Genomic DNA, 6,745 nt, shown 5'->3' with positions numbered 1-6,745 from the left:
AGCCAAATGTAATCCTTGGGGCTACAGTGGTACCTCGGGTTACAGACACTTCAGGTTACAGACACTTCAGGTTACAGATTCCAGGTTACAGAAATAGTACCTCGGGTTAAGAACTTTGCTTCATGATGAGAACAGAAATTGCATGGCTGCCGTGTGGTGGCAGTGGGAGGCCCCATTAGCTAAAGTGGTACCTCATGTTAAGAACAGTTTCAGGTTAAGAACGGACCTCCGGAATGAATTAAGTTCTTAACCTGAGGTACCACTATATTTATCTGGGCCTGGGTACTCAAAATAGGCCATACCCCTCAACCTCCCTGCTCCATGCCCGCCTTGAGTGCTTTTGCCAGATAAGAATGTGTTGTTGAACTGTAATTATGCTTCTTGTGGACCTGGATGGAGAGATGGGTGTGTAGAAAGCTCTGGCTTTTGTACGGCTGGAAAGTAGCTTACTGTGGAAAGGTAAAAGTCACACCTGTTACCTCACCCACTTTTTTTGGCTCTGGTTGTGCTCATCACTTGCATGTGGATCTCAAAAGGCTGCCGTATGAGAATCTGGCTCTTGGGTTGAAAAAGGTTTCCCATTCTTGAACCAAATAGAAGCTATGTCTCATGCATGGCTGCCCAAGCTGCCCAAGTTTGAGTGAAGTAGGCCTTAGATCAGTGATGGCCAAACTTGGCCCTCCAGCTGTTTGGGGACTACAATTCCCATCATCCCTGACCACTGGTCCTGTTAGCTAGGGATGATGGGAGTTGTAGTCCCAAAACATCTGGAGGGCTAAGTTTGGCCATCACTGCCTTAGATGGTCCCTTCCTTCATCTCATCTACTAACAGGACCTAATGGACCAAGCCAAATTTATACCTCCATATTTGCTGCACCATTCACAAGCAGCAAAATGGGGGAGTCCTTTTGGTTATCTTTCAGGATGGACAGAATGGGAATTGTGATGGAAGCAGTTTAAGTGTGCTGGCACACTGCCCAAATGTTGCTGATTGCGGCTGCCATTCCCTTGAAGCTTCTTTGAGTGATGCTGCATCATTACGTAGATGCTAGAACATTATATTTTGAGTAGGGTACAGGGATGAATGTCTGTTGTCGTCCCTGACGCTGAGCCTTATCCCCAAAACAGACAGCGATGATGCTATAAGGTAAACTAGATGATGGTTCTGAGCTCCCTTTCAGTCCTCACGCCCCCCAAATCACCCCAATTTTCAGTCAAAACTTGTCTCTGGAGAACATTCTGCTATTATGCAAAGAATACCCTAAATAAATAATGCCCCACTATCTGTGGGTGAAAACAATTATCCAGCATTCTATTAGCAACTACATTAAAGCAAAGTAGTTACAGAGTGTAGACAGAAGAGTTTTACTACCAAGCGAGTAATCTGGTTACAGCAATAATAATTGCAATTTTAAATTAACGTTTCGCCCAATCACCTAAAAGAAATACAAATGAGCTCCCTAAGTGGCTTTCAGTATTCATTTACTTGTTGTGGCAGCTCCCCCTCCCCACCTCCAACTGCTGGTGTCTGAAGGTCAGCTACGATCCAAGAACAAAGGTGTAGTTTAGGAAGCAAATCTACATTAGTGTTATCTGGAAACAAAATGATTTCCAGCTCTTCCAAAGTTGCAAGAGTTTAAATGTCAGGTCTGCAATCAAACTTCTGGAATAATCTTTAATGATTGTTTGGCACTTCTTGCCAAACAGATTTGGACATAAGAGGGGTGGAGGTGGGGAAACAGGGTGAATGGAACTGATCTGGACATAGGTTGGAAGATGGGGATCTTCCCCTTCTACCCTGACTTCCATCACTTTGGAAGGGGGAAAGGGAATGCCACCTCTCCCCTCCAATTTTCCTGTAGAGTGGGAAGCCTCAGCAGAGGCTGTGGATAGCTTTGAACAGGAAGTGGTAGCAACTGAACAGGAACCTGAATAGAGAGGTGTTGCCTAGAACCAGGCTCAGTCTACACAGATGGGAACAAACCAACCCACCCTGTTGCTTGCAATATTCCCACAAGGAGACAGAGTCTTGTCAGTGAGCACATCAGGGCTTGTCTTTAGAAGCATGGCAGGAAAGGTGGAAAAACTTGTTGGGACGTCTTTGTTGCTTCTATTCAGCTCTGAACTTCTTACACAGCTCCTGAATTGTGACTTCTTGGCATTGTCTGCTGCGAAACCTGTACCACTACTTGCCAGAATAAAGCTCTCTTTCTTACTTCCGAGTAAGTGTCTCTGTGTGTTTTGGGTGGAAGCCAGGACACCTCAATGGCCTGAGCTCTCTTTTATCATTGAAGACAGATTTTAGATTTCTTTCAAGAATGTGCAAATATAAATGTGTTTCCTCCTAAATTTTGTCAGATTACATGCTGTGTTGTTTGATGAGCAGTGATGCTAAGTGCTCTTCTCTGCACAAGTTGACCTTAATGTGACAAGTTCTGCATGCACAAATCAATTTCCCTACATAAAATAAGAAGCTTTCAGTTGGGTACTGGGAAAGCAATGGGCAGGATGACATGAAGGGCTGGTGCAAGATTAGAGTAGCAGCAGGGAGCAGACATTTTCACAGAAACATCTTATTTGAAATGACTCCACCTGCATCTCCCAGATGAATCCCAGGATCAGAATTTTGCAATACAGATCTTGGCTCAAAAAATGGACCAAAATGCATTTAAAAATGTGTATTTTGGGATAAAATACAACACATATATTTCCATTCACTTAAAATAAGATCCCAGATAAACGGGACAGAATGAACTTATGACCAGAAATAGACTGATCCATCCTTAAGCCAAACCCAGCCCAGGTTAAGCCCTACTGTGGCTCATAGGTTTCAGTGGGAAGGTTAAAAATTCACTTAAATCGCTCCCATGAAATCAGTGGAATTAAATGGAGTTAGCTGTGGCTGGATCGTATCTACACATTGCTCCTGAAATACAGTTAAAAATAACGTTCAGAGTGATCTGCTCCAAGCTATATCACATGGTTTGCTTCTTGCATGAAATCCTTTGTGACGCTCGCACACTCTTTTGTATAACTTAAGTTTGTCTCATTGCCAAACCAGGAACATTGCCTTAGCCAACTTGAAAAGTGGAACAATTATTTTAACATCTGTCTTTGGATGAGTTTGTGGGGGAAGAACAGGAGGTGATAATGATTGTCTTAAGCCACTGTGACAGTAATGACTGATCATTTAATAATGGCGCAGAAGACTCTGTCCTATTTAACCAAAATTCCTGGAAGAACACAAAGAAATTAGATGTTTATACCATGTTCTTGAGCTTTCAGTGTGGAAACAGTGACTAGTATCTAACTAAATTCTACTATGAGTAGATGCATTGAAATTTTCAAAGAAAAATAGAATCTTCTTTTTCACTATGCGAAGAACCATTGTCTCTTGACAATGCAGAGTCAGTTTTGATCAAAGGTAGTATTCCTGAGAATTATATATTCATTCTGGAAATTAATTTAGAAGTAACATAGAAGTCTAATGTTTTCTCAATACATTTCCAGCATACAATATCTAACTTTTGGATTCCCTCTAAATTGGCATCATGTTTGTCTAGTTTTTGGAGGGAGATTACACAAAATTACTGGCAGATATTAAGTAATTAATATTAATTTGATCAGAATATTTTGCCAGATGACAGTAATTGGTAATATTATAGCTCTGTGCAGCTGACAGCCAAGCCACAGTTACTTAGAAGTAGGTTCACTGAAATTAAGAGGACTTTCTTCTAAGTCAAATGTGCTTAAGATCGAACAGTATATAAAATGCTTTCCCTTCCTCCACTGGTGCAGTTGCGTAATGGCAACCTTGCTGCCTTGCCCACAGTCACCATCCCTGTAAGCAGCAACAACATCCTTGATGGGAAGTAAGGTAGGGTGGGAGGTTAGGTAAGTACCAGCATTCTCTCCTACCAACAGCTACTGGATGTCTCAAGCACCCCTAACAAAAATGAGATCTTTCAAGCAAGAATCTGCTGGGAAACTGTCACAAACACCTCTGCTTACAAATAGCATACATTCCATGTTCATCATCATGTTCTGTTTTCCAGAAAGTGAGGCCTGATAGCTAACAGAGATGGAATAAATTAGCAACTAGTTAAGCTTGATAACTTAATCAGCTTTAAATTCAAGTTGCTTTCTGAAGTAATTTAAGAAGGAGCAGTTTGAATTCTATTTCCCACTGCTCTGTGTATTTCCCCTACCCAGGACTTTATGCAAACTGAGTGATTTAGTGGTTGAATCCCCCACCCCATCTTTTTTAAAACAACAACAACAACAACATTTTTTTTTCTACACCATTGTCATGTTTAAAACTTATTGGGAGAGGAAAACTAAAAATATCAATTAATTACTGTAATTAGAAGCTGCTCATTAAAAACAGTTCCGTGTGCTGCTGAGTATGGCCACACTTTATTCTTAAGAAAAGCAGCCAAAATGCACTCAGGGATGTAAAATGAACAGATCCTTGCTTGCAAGGTCACTTTAAAATAAATAAATGAGATGACAAGAGATGCAAGTTGCAGGGAAGGGGTGGGGGGCATGGACACTGCTTAGGTTAGATGACGTAACAGCCCTATTCAGAAGTAAGTTTCACTGTGTTGCAAGGGAATTACTCTCTTTTAAATTTGTATAGAATTGCAGTTCAGGCTACAATTATATTCACACATACTAGAGAATAAGTACGAGATCAAGGGGAATCTACAACATTGTACACCCAATCTCCCTTTCCCAACAGACACAACCAAACTTGCCTCAGGGTGATCAAAGCTATCTTGGTGGCCAAATCTAGAGCTAAATCTGGATTGAAATGGGTTCAGATAATTCACTTCCTTCAACTGCACCTGAACTGCTACCATCTTGCCCTCCCCCATGGGACACTGGTGCCTATAATCTCGATTCAGTGATGCCCCTAACAATTGGTATTCAGTGCACCTGCACTTGACAGTTCAACATAGCCTACAGGACTAATAGCCATGGTTACGTTTATCTACACTTTTATATACGGAATAGTTTTACTTGTTTTGAATTGTCAATTGCTTGATGCATTTATTATTATTATTTTACTTTTCATGTTATTAATGTTAATTGCTTCGAGATGAGAGAAGCGATTTATAAATGGAATGAGTTAATTACTGCCCTTTTAAAAACAATGTAGACTAGTGGCCATAACAAATCTTATGTAAGAGATATACTCTCAAACACATGATGGGGAGGACAGCACACCTGACTCCCTAAATTTCCCCTTTGCTAACCAAAAAGACCCTTTCTCAAGTTACACTGATTTGTGGACTATTTTAAAAATCTAACAGGAAATGCAAGAGTTGATGGAAGTTGAACTAATATTTTTTCCTACTGAAGATGTGTGATTGCATAGATTAGTTTTGCTTTTGTTTTTACTGTAATATTTCTATCCCACCTTTCCACCAAGGAGCTCAAGATGATGTATATGGTTCTCCTCCTCACCATCTTATCCTCACAATAATTCTTTGACATAGGTTTGGCTGAGGGACAGGGACTGGTCCAAGGTCACCTAGTGAGCTTCATGGCTGAGAGGAGATTTCAACCGTGACCTCTCAGGCTTTACTCCAACACTCTAACCACTTCACCACACTAGCTCTCAATCCATAACCTGAATCCACATCCATATCCTGATTTCATGCTGTCTAGGGTAATATCAGCTGGCAAGCCCTTGAAAAATAAATCACATTTCCTCAAAGCTATACCTAACCGTTTTGCTCCCGTTATTTGACTTCAGAGTCTGCCACAAAGAGGGTATTGAAATGGTATGTCAGTCTCTGTTTGTACTTGATGGTGTAGATTATTTAGCATTATGGTTTGCAGGGCACTGGGCCAATCCAAGCCCCAAGTTCCCGGAGATCACTACTTCTCTCCTTCTCTGATCCAGTTGCCAACCATGGGAGAGACATGAATCTTGTAGTGAGTCATTTGATATCTACATTTGGCCAGTCTTAGAAATACATGACTTGAAGAGAACCCCAAGTGACAATCTACATTTGGCTTGGGCTGGTGGCTGGTCCCAGCAGTGACCTTGAGGAGAGAGAAGGTTTCGTCTTACCTTAGAACTAGTTTGTCATTGTTAGACACACATTATGCTGTGGTGTCAGACAAAACACAATTATCTGCATTCAGTAGTTTCCAATGGAAATGTTGCATAAGTAGCAGGGGTTTTCTCCTGTTACTAAGACCAGAGATAGCCAACTTCCTATGTTTTGGAAATGATGACACCACAACCACCACATGCTGAATTGATGAAGATGTTCTTTGCCAGGGATCAGAGAAGAGGACAAAGTTGTCCACTACCTCTGTAGAGTTCAACTAGTTTGTAGTATGGGTGTGTGATTCAAGGCAAGGCATGTTTGACTGCATTGTTTCCCAATCCTGCACCATCTCTATTTTGAGCCTGGTGGCTTTATTTGTGGTAAGGTTCCTGAAGACATATCATGGTGTGAGTCTCTTTTGAACAGAACCCTTACATTGTTCACTGGTAGAGCACTATTTCTTTCCATAAGGTGGCCCCAAGTTCAGTCTGCTTGGTATCCTATTTAATGGACCTCACAAAGCTTGGGTTCTTTGCCTGAAAGTCTTCAAGACACTGCCATTTAAGGAGAATGATATTTCCTGTTAATGCAGCTGCTTATATTCTTTAAGAGATGCAGAAACATATTTTGTCCACACTGTGCGACACTTGCATGCACAATCAGTTTCCTTAAATAACAGC

Source organism: Podarcis liolepis (genome assembly GCF_965112155.1).
Source record: "Podarcis liolepis genome assembly, chromosome: 9".
Taxonomy (NCBI): Eukaryota; Metazoa; Chordata; class Lepidosauria; order Squamata; family Lacertidae; genus Podarcis; species Podarcis liolepis.
The sequence above is the reverse complement of the archived record's forward strand: the minus strand, read 5'-3'. Positions refer to the sequence as shown.